Source organism: Prionailurus bengalensis, chromosome E1 (assembly GCF_016509475.1).
Source record: "Prionailurus bengalensis isolate Pbe53 chromosome E1, Fcat_Pben_1.1_paternal_pri, whole genome shotgun sequence".
Lineage (NCBI taxonomy): Eukaryota > Metazoa > Chordata > Mammalia > Carnivora > Felidae > Prionailurus > Prionailurus bengalensis.
In genome coordinates this window covers 13,015,917-13,031,511 of record NC_057347.1, presented here as the reverse complement: position 1 = coordinate 13,031,511, position 15,595 = coordinate 13,015,917, and the positions used below count along the sequence as shown (strand labels likewise).

Genomic DNA, 15,595 nt, shown 5'->3' with positions numbered 1-15,595 from the left:
GGATTTAGTACTGAATATGTCACATTGTGTCCACTAAAAAGTCAAATGGTTCACTTCCCCTCCATCAGGCTCCTGTGGGAAAGTCTGAAGTGGGCAGTTGAAGCCCAGGGGACCTCTTGGCCCCCTTCTGCTGATTTGGTAGGTGCTCCAATTTGAACCTCATCAGGAAGTGGCCCAAAGTCGCCCTCACTGGAGGCCTCACCACTGGAGATGGCTGAGGAGATCACTGGAGCCACACCAAGTGATGCAGAAACAGGAGGAGTGGGGGAGGGAGGGGAAGGGAGAGGTGGCAAGGGAGCCACTGGCAAGGCCCCGGGCAGATTTGAAGTTTTGGAATAACATTTTTCCATTTCTTTTATCTTTTTATTTCATCATATTTTTTTTGCATGTCAGCATCAGCCACCTTCTTCTTCCTCTTCTTCTTCTTCCTCTTCTTCCTCCTCTTCTTCTTCCTCTTCTTCTTCCTCTTCCTCTTCCCCTTCTCCCATCTCCCATCTCCCATCTCCGTCTGTCTTTCCCTCCTGCTAAAGTGGCTTTGTTTCTGTTTGCTTTTCAGCCCTGTGGAAGAGGTGAAGGAGCAGGCCGTGGGGTGGGCACCAATTCTGGCGCTTGTGCTGGGGGGGGGGGGGGCTAGAATCACTAGCATCTGCCTGCCTTCCTCCTCTTCCTCATTCTTCTGACTATTGGGAAAGGGTGTGTGGGAGGGGGCAGGTGTGTTCAATTTTTATCTCTCCTTCTCTCTCTGGGCCATCAATTGTGTCCCTTCCTGTGAGGCAACTTTCTTATTGGAGTAACATAAAACTCTGAATGTAGAGAATTTCACACACACACACACACACACACACACACACACACACCATTCACGTGAATGTGAAACACATTTGGGTTTGTTCTGATCTTCCTGAGTGTTAGAATGCCCAATGTTTACAAGAGCTTGCCTTGAAACACATTAACGGAGCTCGTTTACAAATTGGTGTTAGCAATAGCATCCAGAGGTAGAGAAAACATCTCACATGGATAACACCTGTGGCCATAGATCCACAAACAAGATGCAAACCAACATCAGCCTTTGTTTCACTCCTATTTGTGGAGAGGACACGAAAGACCCAATGGTCAAATCTCCCCCTTTTGTAAAAACAAATCCAATCGCACGAGAGCATTACCGCGGATGGATCCCATCGCGCAGGTGTTTTCCATTTCCAATGAGAACACAGCCAATTTGGCGCAAAGAAGCCAAAAGCTGCAGCAACCCACAAACCAAATGTGGCCCGGGATATCTCCGTGAGCGTCCGTTCCTCCCCAAAAGTTGGGGCTTCGCTGATGGAACCAAAGGGCTTCCTAGTTTCTGGCCGCGTCGTCTCACGGCCAGCTTGCTCTAAGGGAGCACACAAGAAAACTCATTCAGACACCTCCAAAGAACCCCATCTGGGCCATCAGGGACTCAGGCGACCCTTCCATGTTCCCACGTAAGTAAGCACTTGCAAGTATAGGCTCCATATGTCCTGTACGTGTAGCCTGCCCAAGTTTCCTTTTGGGGATGGGTGGTTGCTTTCTCCACACTTAGAGCAAGGTTATTAAATGGTGGCGGTCACGGTGGTGTTTTTTCCTCTTCCGTAAAGAGTTACAAGGCAGCCATTTCGTGGGAGCGAAGCAGTAGCTGGGCTGCTCCTGGATCCCTCGCCGCTTCGGGTTCCCTGTCAGGCTTCCTAGCAGCGGAACCCTAGCAGAGAAATAAGAGCAGGTGTCTGAATGTACTCGGGTGACCAAAGATGAGAATGATGAGCCCATTGAAATACCATCAGAAGGCGACGGGACAGTGCTGCTGTCCACAGTGACAGCCCAGTTTGTTGGGAGCATGTGGACTGCACTACCGGAATCTAGCGTCTCAGTGTATGAGAGGTGTCCGGCTGGTCAAAGACATTCTGCACATCCCTGATGCTGGCTGGGGGAATCTGGTACCTGTCGTCAACTATCCCAAAGATAGCCAAAGAAAAAGGGACGAGACAGGTGCCTGCTTCTTCAGCAGTGAAAGTGAAGAGAGCCATCCAGAAAACGTCTGATTTAATAGTGTTAGGTCTCCCGTGGAAAACAACCGAACAGGATCTGAAAGAGTATTTTGGTGGCTTTGGAGAGGTTTTATGGTTCAGGTCAGGAGAGATATTCACACTAGTCCTTCAAAGGGGTTTGGCTGTGTTTGTTTTACGGAACAGGAAACCCAGGTGAAAGTCATGTCACCTGTAGAGACATGCGATCAAGGAAGGATGGTGTGACTTCAAACTTCCTGAATCTCATCAAAGCCCAGATGAGCTTTTGAGAAGCAGGAAGGTGTTTGTCGGGTGCCTTACAGAGGGGCGTGACTGCCTATAAGCTGCAGCAGTTCTTTTGCCAGGACTGAGAAGAGGTAGACGGCTTCATTCCCAAATTGTTCCAGGACTTTGCCTTTGTTACATTTGCAGAGGATCAAGTTACCCTGTCTCTCTATCTTTTCTTTTAATTTTTATATATTTTTAAATTTACCTCCAAATTAGTTAGCATATAGTGCAACAATGATTTCAGGAGTAGATTCCTTAATGCCCCTTAATGTTTCAGCCCACTGCTCCTCCCACACCCCCTCCAGTAACCCTCTGTTTGTTCTCCATATTTAAGAGTCTCTTATATTTTGTCCTCCTCCCTGTTTCTATATTATTTTTGCTTCCGTTCCCTTGTGTTAATCTGTTTTGTATCTTCAAGTCCTCATATGAGTGAAGTCATATTTGTCTTTCTGTGACTAATTTCACCTAGCATAATACCCTCTAGTTCCATCCACATATTTGCAAATGGCAAGATTTCATTCTCTCTGATGGCCAAGTAATACTCCATTGTAGATATATACCACATCTTTTTTTTTTCTTTTCTAGTACTGAGTAGGCAGTGGAGGCTCAACTTGAACTCCTTATTTTAGTTTGAAAAATATAACATAGGTTATTCAGATAGCATATAGAACACAGGAAGGTGGGGGAGTTGTGGAGGGAGTGACTGTAAACCATGCATTTGACTCTTCCCTTCCCCACCCCTCCTAGAGCTGAGCTCCAGAAAGGCAGAGACCATTCTCCACCTCCCACCCCCATCCCTTCTGTGTCTTAAAGCTTCATATTCTGAGGCTCCCCTTTCTGGTCCTACTTTTTAAAACCTTCCTGTAGGTGGAAATTATGAGAAACTAAGCTCAGTAGGATGTTAATGACTGAAAAAGGTTAATATACTGGTTTCCTAGGGGTATTTGAAATGTGGTAAATGCAGGAAGCCACAGCTTAAAAGAATAAATCTGTGAATTTTTAGGCCTCATTAGCCAGATGGAGATATAATTTTATAAGTGTGGGAGAGGCCTTCTTGTTGATCCTGAAATTACATCATGAAAACAGCTGCTAATACTCCCTGTTGTTGTTGGAACCTGCACTTTAGGGACTAGTCAAGATAAGACTGAGTTGTGGAATTCTACAACCTTTGAAAATCTTTCATGTGAGGACAACATGGGACAAGCCTCCTACTGAAATAGCTCAGAAATCTGTGTCATGCCATGGTGACATGGCATGCCATGGTGAACACCCAAGAGCCTCCCCCTAAACCACAGCAGCCTCCTGAGGACAGAGGGAGGAGAAAGAGAAATAGGGGTTATGGCCTTTGAAAAGAAAGGCTATACATAGAGTGTGGAGTTATTTCTAGAGAATGTATTGTAAGCCTTGGGAAAGTGAATGGGGTAACTGCTGAAACGTCAGTGATGTTCTGGTCTCAAGGCTATGGAATGCCATAGCACTGTGAGATCCAGAGCCCCATGATCTCCCAGGAGCCAGTGAGGGAAGGGACCCACTGTCATTGCCTAGCAGTCCTTGAAACTGCACATCCTCCCTGCATGCTTTCATGTAAACACCAGATGTATGTTTGGTCTATGTCTGGAGGCTCCTTGTGTTTTCCTCCCATGCTCTAACATTGTTTCATATTTATACCTGGTGAACATGAAACAAAGACAATGTGCAGTTTGCTTCTGCCACTATTTTGCTGGCAGAGGCAGCCCTGTACGTCTGCTCAGTCTAAGTGGGAACTTTTTCTTCAGTGTGCAGCTACAAAAGAGGCTATCCAGGCTGGGAGCCCAAGGATGGCAGCATTTTGGTGGGTCCAGCATGTTCTGAGCCTGTTCTTGAGTTGGTCAATTCCTCCAATTTACCTCACTGGTGTATCAGATTTGAAGGAGTCGAGGGGGTCTGAAAAATCAGGCTATCTCAACTCAAAAGAGACTGTTGTACAACCAGATACAATTGTTTATTTCACAGAGACTATGCTTGGTAAGAGGACATGAATACTAATGGCAATTGGTCACTGCATTCTCTCCCTGGAAGGAATTTCTTTGCAGGGGGCAACATGATGTAACTTGTCACTCAGGAATTTGATTTTGGTGTCACAGAGCCAGAGAATCCCCACTTTGCCAACCAGTGTCTATAAGACTTGGGGTATATCAATTACCTTCATGAGCTGCAGGCTTTTGCCTATAAAATGGATCTAGAAAGAGTGGGTGAGAGAAGAAAATGAATATGTGGGTGCAAAGTAATCACCACATGACTGGCAACTAGCTAGGTATTTTTAAAAATCTATAATGAATCTGTAAGCAGACCCAAAGGAATTAGGTAGAGAACCTACATGGTGAGTTTCATTGTTTTTATAATCGACAGAATCAAGCCTTCCAAGGGAAGTTTCTCCTGTCTGCTGGTCAAGCCCCCATCTTCTTTACAGTGTGCCTGCTCTTGACTTCCTTCTTTCTAGACCTTTGTGCAGACCACGACACATCTTTAAATTTGTTAGATTGTCCACTTGGTTGCATGCCAGTTTAAGCCTGCAATAGAACCACATTGATTGGCCTTGACTGGTTCCAGATTATTGACAGACCAACACATTCACAAACCATCTGAAGCAGAATTATTTAAGTAGTTATGTCTGGCCATGGTGTGCTCCTTCTTACTATTCTTACACACCATGTGTGGCTTCATCTTATGCTCTAGTGCTTCACGTTACTGACGGTGGGGCCTGGTATATATTTCTGACAAATTCCATTTGGTTCAGAAGATGGGTGTTTCGTTACCGATAACAGAAATGGTTCCAGCTAGTTTGGGTGGAAAGGGACTTCATACAGGGAATTAGTTGGCTATAACACTGTTTAAAATGCTGGAGAAACAGCGGTTAGGCTGAACCTCTGGGAAGGACTGCAGAATAAGAGTCCCACCAAAATTGCTTTAGCCCTGTCACGGTTATAATCCCAGGAGGTCAGGGGGCTGCTATTCAAAATTCTGGCCCCAGTTTCATTCCATCTCGGCCATAACCCAGCAAGTCACTGCTGAATTTGTTGGCTCCAGCTGCATGTGTCTGCTGAAGTCTACACCACTAAGGGATGGTTCTAGGACTACTTTTATCTCCATTTAACACATTTCTAAAACAACTCTTCGGTTGTGCCAATTACATGCAAATACAAAGTCACACTGATAGCCAGATGAACAAGGGTGGCTGGGGGATGTTTTTACTTCGCAGTCTTGCAGAAAAGTACAAGGAGGTTGGAATAGATGTTGAGTGAACCAGTCAGCTGGACACATGCCAGGCAAGTACCTGTGGAAAGTAATAGTTCTGGTTCTATGGAGAAAATAAAGACGAGTAAGCTGGATTCTCTCTTTGAGAGTCATAATTTAATAGGGAGAGGAGACCAGTTCAGTGTCTTGATTATTATGGAATTGTTACCTTGAGAATAGGGGAGGGTTTCCTTTCCAGGTACCCACAAAGCAGATTTCTCCTAACACAACTTCCACACACAGGATGGTAATTGCTGGTTATCTCATCTGTGTACTCAGTGGGCTGTGAGCTGTAAAAGATAGGGGCCATATGTGCCTTGCTTACTGTCAATAGCCAATGTTTGATCCTATGCCATTAAATATATGTTAAATGATTGGGTAAATGAAAGAATATTTAAGTAGGAGTCAAAATGTCAGCTCTAAGGATGTGTTAGCTTATTACAGCAAAAAGTGTTTTCTTCCTGCCAGATCTCAGCCTTATCTGTAGGTTATATCTAAAGACTTGAAACAATAAATTGAACACTGATGTTAGGAGAATATAATTCCTCATTATGGTTCACCAGTCCTAAATTCTTCCTAAAGGACAACTGTATATTTGTGGCTGGAGAAGCTAAATTGAATTTCCTTTTGCTATTAGCATGAGAAGTGAACACGGTGCACCCTAAGTGATGTCACTTGCTGGTTGGTATAAAAAATGAGTATCACATTCAAGGTTTCCTGCTCTTTAGTTACTTCTTGGGAATGGGCATTCCAAGGTGTTTCTGTATCTGGGATGATGCTCTGTTTATAAATAGTATTGGAAATACCACTTAATGTGGCTGCTACTACTATTAACATTTGCAGTACATAATGAGTGTGAATCTTAGGGCTTGATGCTTTATACTCATGATCTCCTGTAACTTAATGTCATACCAGCTCATGAGGAGAGTTGCTATTTCACCCCATTTTACAGCTAACTGAGATTTGGAATTGAAATAACTTGTCCAATATTACCCGGTTAGTGATCTAGAAGGTTAGCTCTCAAAGTTAGGTCTGTGTGATCCTAGAGTCCACGTTCTTAACTCCTAAGTGAATTTCACTACTAATTATTCTGTAAGAAATTTCTTCTTATCACAAATATTAAGAATTTATAGGGATGTACAGCTCCCATGATGCTTTTCTGCATGGTAATGGTTATTAATCCTCACAATACCTGATAAAAGTATTCTCCTCTCCACTTTACAAATTCTAACACAGAAACTTAGAATAGGTAGAGTTAAACTTTGAATTGAGGTATTTGGACTCTAAACGCTGCTGTTGGGGCTTTTCATGATGTTTCCTCTGGCAATGTGTAGTAAAGACCTCCAGGCTTCCATCTTTTCCATATGGCTCCGTGGGACCCTGGGGTGCCAGAGCTGATGAGGTGATTCTTGGTTACTGTGGTGCAGCTGTCATGGCATGGGGAGACTCAGAGAGGGACGCGTGCATTGAATTCCAATTTTTAAAAATTCCTGCTTGTCTAAAATGATTTGTTGTCTTTTTCATCCAGAGAGGACTCCTTCTGTTGTCTTTCCAGTGTGAAATAAAAAAAAAAAGCCATTACTTTAAAGGAAATTTCATTGAAATTCCTCCTATTACAATGGGAACCCTCCCCTACCTTTTTTAATCATTCATTTCTCATTGAAAATAGAGAATAACCAGTCACTTCCATTAGATCTAATGCTCTTGAAGATAACTACCAAACAGACCTTGTTCTCTGGGAATGATTTGTGGGGTAAAACCCACTATTGTCCCAGTACTTTTGAGGATGTTTGGTATATGATCCATCTTCAAAGATTTAGGGTAGGTGGTACTGGTTAGACTAATTGAGTTTTAAGGAGTTGAGGCTAACTCAAAATTTTCTCAGTCAGGGAACTTGTTATATGAGTATATAGGCATGGGACTTCAGAAAGAGCCAAACAAACTGAAAAGAGCAGGAGCCTGAGGGTGGTTCTGGGATCCAGTGGTTTAAGTACCCCAGCAATTGGGATCTATGGCTTTTCATTCTAGGACTCCAACTTAATGTTATGCCCCCATGTGTCTTGGCTTTCTCATTATCTTACATTTTACTTTACCATTTACCTTACTCTTTGTATTTAACTTGTATTCCCATGAGCGGCAACATGAATTTCTTAAAGATAGACTTTATCCCAGGTTTGGGACAGATACTCCTCAGCTAAGAAGATGCCTTCTCCAGTATCCTGGACCTGATGGGTGGTGGGATTACATGGGCAAAATATGGTGGTCTCTTCAGCAGAGGTCATGAATGAAATTATTTCCATCAGACAGAGCTGAGGATTAAATGAGCTTTTAAATGAAATACATGTAGGGGCACCTGGGTGGCTCAGTTGGTTGGGCATCTGATTCAGTTCAGGTCATGATATCGCATTGGTAAGTTCGAGTCCCACATCAGGCTCTGTGCTGACAGCTCAAGATCCTGGTGTCTAGGGGCGCCTGGGTGGTTCAGTCAGTTAAGTGACCAACTTTGGCTCAGTTCATGATCTCACGGTTCATGAGTTCAAGCCCCACGTCAGGCTCTGTGTTGACAGCTCAGAGCCTGGAGCCTGCTTTGGATTCTCTTTCTCCATCTCTCTCTGCCCCTTCCCTGCTCATACTCTGTCTCTCTCTCTCTCTCTCTCAAAAATAAATAAACATCAAAAAAAAAAAAAAAGATCCCGGTGCCTATTTCAGATTCTGTGTCTCCCTCTTGCTCTACCCCTCCCCTGCTTGCTCGTTCTCTCTCTCAAAAATAAATAAACATTAAAAAAACATTTTAATGAAATACCTGTAAAATGTTTATTACAGTGTCTGGTCCATATACTAACTGTAAATGTTAACTGTCCTTTTCACATAGGTGTTTCTGGGCATATATGGTGAGTACGGGGGGTGGGTGTTTGATAGGCAAATGCTTGGATGTGCATGTGTTTGTACATGAACATTGTGTGGCCAGTGATTATTAGAAATAGATAAAATGTTCATTTGCCTGGGTTCATTCTCTCAGGTTATTAGAATTACGTTGTATGCCAGAGAAAGTCTATGAAGGAAGGGTATGGAGAGAGGTAAAATAAGGGCTAAGAGAGAAGCTCCCTGAAATGAATTATTTGTATGACCTTTACTGGAGCCTCGTGGATCCTTATTCCTGAAGATGGGCTCATGGTTTGTCTGCATTTTTTTCTGAATAATCCAAGTTACAATATGGCATTTATGAAGATGACAGTGTTTCTCTAAGTAACATTGACTTTTGCAATGTCTGTTACCAACACAATGAAATGGAACCTAAAATGTTTATTTTTTTTATGTTGTATTCTGACATCCTGAATGATTTTCCTTTGATATTCAAATGACATTTTCTTTTAGTGTTGTGGGAAATCGTGAAATAGAAGGCTAAAATAATGTGGATTGCCAAGCAGAAATCAAAATTGATGAAGTGTCTTGCTGAATTTATCAAAGTGTTTGGGGGTTGTTCTTTTTACCCCTATTAATTTTTAATCACCTAAATAGTGGTGGACACCACTAAGAGATTGATGTGTTTGATTTTTATACTACCAGGTGTCATGGACTGAATGCTTGTATCCTCCCAAAGTTCTTTTATTGAAACCCTAACCCCCAATGTGATGGTATTTGGAGGTGGTCCCTTTGGAAGGGTGATCAGGTGTAGAAAATATGATGAGGATGGGGCCCTGTGATGGGATCAGTGTCCTTAGAAGAAGAGGAAGAGATTAGAGTTCCTTCTCTTTCAGCCAAGTGAGGACACAGGGAGAAGTCCTGCAAGCCAGGAGGTCCACCTTCCCCAGTGAACCGAATCGGCCAGCACCTTGGTCTTGGATTTCCGAGCCACCAAAACTGTGAGAAATTACTGTTTGTTTTCAATTAATTAGTTAATTAATTAATTAATTTGAGGGAGAGACAGCGAGCAGGGAAGGGACAGAGAGAGAGGGAGACAGAGAATCCCAAGCAGGGTCCACACTGTCAGCACAGAGTCTGATGTGGGGCTAGAACTCATGAACCACGAGATCATGACCTGAGCCGAAATCAAGATTCAGGTGCTCAACCGACTGAGACACCTTGGTGCCCCAAGAAATTCCTGTGTTTTAAGCCAGCTAGCCTATGGTGTTTTGTTATTAGCAGCCTGAGTAGAATAAGACACAAAGGAAACGCCTATCAATTGTAAAAACAGTCTGGAAATTTATGATAACTAGTCTCTAGCAAGTTTTCTTAGTATATTAACCCATGTTGCTAGAATTTCCTATATCTAAAAGGGTAAATGTTACCTCATGATACAAGTGAAAGATTTTTCACTAGCATTTATGGAGTCTATGTTATTACACAGTGTTTGTCTCTTATGTATTAAGCTGTAAGAAGTTAAGCTCTGAGCTCAACAGCATGTTTGCCCTTGTCACTAACACCTTTATCAGAATATTATGAGAAACTAGCTTTTAGTTTGTGTACACTTTGGAGTTTTAAGTTTACCACCTAGTCGGTGAGTTACTTCAATATGTTTACTTAAAAATTTCACTTAGTGATGCTTGGGTGGCTCAGTCCATTGGGCAACTGACTCTTGATTTCGGCTCAGGTCATGATCTCACAGTTCATAGGTTCAAGCCCCGTGTCAGGCTCCTCACTGAGAGTGCAGAGCCTGCGTGGGATTCTCTCTCTCTCTCTTTTTCTGCCCCTCTCCTGCTCATGCTCTCTCTCTTTCAAAATAAATGAATAAACTTAATTTTTTTCATTTAAAAATATCAAGTTTTCTTTGTATAATGACAATGATTTTTTACAAGCATTTCTGTTACCCTTAGGCCATTTAGAAGAGGATTTCTGGCAAGCTTTAGAATATGAATATGTCAGTTATATTCCCATCAAGGCTTGTAATACCTGGGCATTGGATGCATTTACTAAAATGGAAATTGGTCTTCTAGACAGGACAGCTACCTCTCACTTAGCTGATAGGATAGCCTCAGTGCAATCTGCAAATCTTATTGAATTGGATTGATTCCATTATCTTCCTCACAAACCTTTAATTCTTGTTATATAGCAGAAATGTAATTCTCCTACTTCTTACCACTTAAAAAACTAGTGATTTAAAAAGTGAAAATTTCTTACAGCAAAGAGGAACTAAAGAAGTGGACTTCACATATACTAAATATAAGCTGTGTTCTAGCACAGAGCTGAATGCCTTCATTGTGATATTTATTTTCCAGAACACTGTGCCATATGTGTTCTTATGTCCCTTTTGAAGATGAGCTTAGTAAGTGGCAGAGATGTTATTTGAATGGGATTTTGATTTGGCTAAAAGCTCATATTGTAGAAAACAGTGGTTGAGATCAGTCATGTATTAGACAGCTACTATTCCTAATTAGTTAGATGCAGAACTAGGACCAAAGGTGGTCCTAGCTTTATACACACACACACACACACACACACACACACACACACACACATACATATATACACACATATACATACATGTCTGTCTGTCTGTCTCTCTCTCTCTCTCTATATATATATATATATGCACACCTGCACACACACATATACATATATACACACATATACATACATGTCTGTCTGTCTGTCTGTCTCTCTCTCTCTATATATATATATATATATGCACACCTGCACACACACATATATATATAACACATATATATATTTATATTTATATTTCATAATTTGGTATCCTGCATCCAGTAACTGACAATCATGAGACAAATTTCATACCTTTAGAATGAAAACAATGGGTACATCACAGGCGTGTTCAGAGAGCAAAAAGAAAGAATAACCAAAACCTTTTATTATGAACACAAGACTCTTGAAATAATAGTTGGAGGTTGAGTTTGAATCTTTAAATTGCAATTTGAATTTTAGCCTAGAGTTAAGACTATAACTAGGTCTCCTTTTTTAAGGCATTCAACAAATCTTTACTATTTATTATTTTTTAATAAATGTTTATTCATTTTTGAGAGAGAGAGTGCAAGTGGGGAAGAGCAGAGAGAGAGGGGAACAGAGAATCCAAAGTGGACTCTGCACTGACTGCAGCGAGCCCAATGCAGGGCTCAAACTCACAAACTGTGAAATCATGACCTGAGCTGAAGTTGGACGCTCAACCGACTGAGTCAGCCAGGCGCCCCTGTACTATTTTTTAATATGTGTTGGACTTCATAAACACTAGTTCTCTTTGGCTCCAGGAAGCTAAAGAGAATCTTTATGCAGAAGTTTAAAAAAAATACTTTAAGCATAGTATTGTGCCTCTCCCTTTTCCCACTTAACCTAATTTCATTACTCATTTCACTGTCTCATAAACAATAGAGCATATTTCAGCTGTCTGATGAAAGAAGTTTCATTGACCATCACAGAAGGCCTGATGAGAACTGCTGAATTTGCTCATGTGCAATGACAGTTAAGTGCAGAGGAAAGGGTATTGAACAGAAGCGTGGAAATCTCATTTTAATTCTGTCTTTGTTACTTAAGTCATGTAGCCAATCTGTGTCTACCTTCTGCTTCTACAAAGTCAGAACAGTAGTACTAATAGAGCATTTTGTTGCAGTTGACACATAAATTGTGCTCAGCAGATCATTGTTGTTGGGATTTTTTTTTCTGCCCATAAAAAAGAGAGTGTTAGGGGCGCCTGGGTGGCTCAGTCGGTTGAGCGTCCGACTTCAGCTCAGGTCACGATCTCACGGTTCGTGAGTTCGAGCCCCGCGTCAGGCTCTGGGCTAATGGCTCAGAGCCTGGAGCCTGTTTCCGATTCTGTGTCTCCCTCTCTCTCTGCCCCTCCCCCATTCATGCTCTGTCTCTCTCTGTCTCAAAAATAAATAAACATTAAAAATTTTTTTTTTAAAAAAGAGAGTGTTATTATTTTAAAAATTCAATTTTGAATTTTTAAAATAATAACACTATCTGCAGTAAATACCTTGTGAATTAATGAACAATGCAAGCAGCTGATTCTACCTCCACCCAAATGAAAGAACAACAGGGCTAGAGGGAATGTCTTGGGGAATTTGCTATGAAGGGAGGGAAGAAGAGTGTCTGAGTCCATTTGGATTGCTATAACAAAAATGCCACAGACCAGGTGACTTATACACAACAGAAACTTATTCCTCACAGTTTTGGAGGCTGGGAGTTCCAAGATCAAGGTGTTGGCAGATTCAGTGTCTAGGGAGGACCCACTTCCTGGCTCCTAGATGGCTGTCTTCTTGCCATGTCCTCACATACTGGAAGAGACAAGGATGCTCACCTTCTGTGGTCTCTTTTATAAGGACTCAAATCTCATTCATGAGGGTAGGGCCCTCCCAAAAGTCTCTAATCACCTCCTAAAAGTCCTATATCCCAATATCATCACATTGGGTATTAAGTTTCAACATAGGAATTTAGGGGGCCACAAACATTCAATCTATGGTAGACATTGATATTTACTGAATGCTTAATTTAGCTAGGTACCATGCTAAATTCTTTTTATGTTTATTGATTTATCTTCAACAAATAATTATCACCTACTGTGTTCTACATACTAAGCTAGGCATTGGAGCATAGTAGTATGTAAGACAGGCATAGTCCATATTCTTTGGTGCTTATAAATTGAGCATTAGGGATAGATACTAAACAAATATACAGACAGTTAATTCTTTATTAATTAAAATTATGGCTATCACTAGAGAGATATAAAATTATTTAATCTTTTCAGCAGCGTTGTAAAATATTATTTGCCTTTTATAGAAGAATAAAATGAGGCTTGAAAGGGGTTTAAGAAATTATCTGAGGTCACAAAGCTAATAGGTGGTGGACTTAACATTGCTCAGGCTTTATCCCTTCCAGAAGACTGCTTGCAGGGGTCTCAAGACTGCATGATCTTAAGGAAGTCCACAACTTGACCAACCCCTTTCACCCATTTATCCCTTAAAGGAAGGTTTCTTGAACACTTACCACATATCACCAGCACAATGGACATGATACCTGCCTACATGGAGTTCACAGACTAATGAGGACGACAGAGATTAATCACTTCTCAAATACATAATTATAAACTACCACAAAATGATGGAAAATTACATAGTGTTAATGATAGCCTGTGATAGAGACACCCACTTTAGGAGTTCAGGAAGGCATCCATGAGGAGGTGACCTTAAAATAGAGATCTAAGGGATGAGAGGGAGCTAACTGGGTAGGAAGGATGATGGAAGCAGAGGATTTTATGCGGTGGGGTCAGGATCTGTAAAGGCTCTGAGTCAGAAAGGAACATAATGAAATTGGAACAAGTAAATGAAGATCACTGTGGTCAAACTGAAATAATGGAAGAGTAGCACAAGATAAAGACAGGTAGGGGCTAGAACCTGGTGTTTTAGCCATTTTAAGGATTTTGGTCTTAATCATAGGAGCAAGGTGAAGTCATGGAAGGAAAATCACTTTATCAAATAATTCAGCGAAGAAATAGGCAGAAGACATGAATAGATACTTTTCCAGAGAACACATCCAGATGTCCAATAGACAGACACATGAAAAAATCCTCAACATCACTCATCAGGGAAATGTCAGTCAAAACCACATTGAGATACCACCTCACACCTGTCAGAATAAAATTAACAGAAGAAACAACTGATGTTGGTGAGGATATGGACAAAGGAGAACACTCCTGCACTGTTGGTGGGAATGTAAACTGGTGCAGCTACTCTGGAAAGCAGTGTGGAGGTTCCTCAAAAATTAGAAATAGAACAACCCTATGACGCAGCAATTGCACTACTAGGTACTTATCCAAAGGATATAAAGATGCCGATTCAAAGGGACACATGCACCCAAATATTTACAGCAGCAGTATTGGCAGTAGCCAAAATATGGAAGGAGCCCCAATGTTCATCGACTGATGAATGGATAAAAAAGATGTGGTATATATATTCAATGGAATATTACTCAGCCATCAAAAAGAATGGAATCTTGCCTTTTGTGACAATGTGGATGGAACTAGAGTGTGTTATGTTAAATGAAATAAGTCAGAGAAAGACAAATATGTAATTTCACTCATGTGGAATTTAAGAAACAGATGAACACGGGAAGGGAAGCAAAAATAAAAACGGAGAGAGAGGCAAACCATGAGAGACTCTTACGTAGAAAGAACTGAGGGTTGCTGGAGGAAGGTGGGTGGGGGTGGGCTAGATGGGTGATGGGCATTAAGGAGGGTACTTGTGATGAGCACTGGGTGTCTTATATAAGTAATGAATCACTAAATTCTATTCCTGAAATCTTTTAAAAAATAAAGAATTTAAAAAATCACTTTCACAGTTGTGTGGGCATATATCTGAAGTGCAAAAGCAGAACATAAGGATATTATTGCCATCTTTCAAGTGAGAAATGGCAGTAGCATTACCTGGTCTAGCAGGTGTGTATGAGAGACTTGAGTCAATGATGGAAACCTAAAGAAAGCAGTTAATTTTGTCTACTTAATGGAAATACTTCCATAATTCATACAAATCACCTGCTGATCTGAATATGTTCTTGATTTGGCATTATACAGGCTCATGGTGAGTTGATTCTTACAATGACTTTGCTTTTGAAACGCAGTTTACATCTTATCGATGTTGACCTAGCTCTTGATAGAGATGTAAATAATACAGTTTGACTCAGTCATAATTCTCTAAGTGTCTACTATGCTACACTCTATTAGCCCCTGCAGGACTTAAAAAGATAACTAAGATATTATCCTTGCTTGCAAAGTAAGAGACCTAGTAATGTACATAGGATGATAACAAAGTACAAACACAAGTGACTGTGGTGTACAATGTGCCACAGCCAAGTTGTATTGCATTTCTTTAAGAAGCAAAGATCACATTCTACCTAAGGATTTAAAGGATTAGCAAAGATAGAGCATGAAAATGGACTTGGAAGCATGTGACACATGTAACTCATGGAAGAGGGGTTGTGGAAGGCTTGTTTTCTAAACTATACTTAATCTGGGAGGATAAAAGATAATCATTATATTGATGCCTGAGGCTATTAGGATTTAT

At 41.2% G+C, this 15,595-nt stretch overlaps 1 pseudogene; it reads left to right on the top strand.

Annotated features, from left to right (window-relative positions):
* Positions 1-1,168: 1,168 nt before the first annotated feature.
* LOC122486040 overlaps positions 1,169-15,595 on the top strand; it is a 61,604-nt pseudogene continuing 47,177 nt past the window's right edge.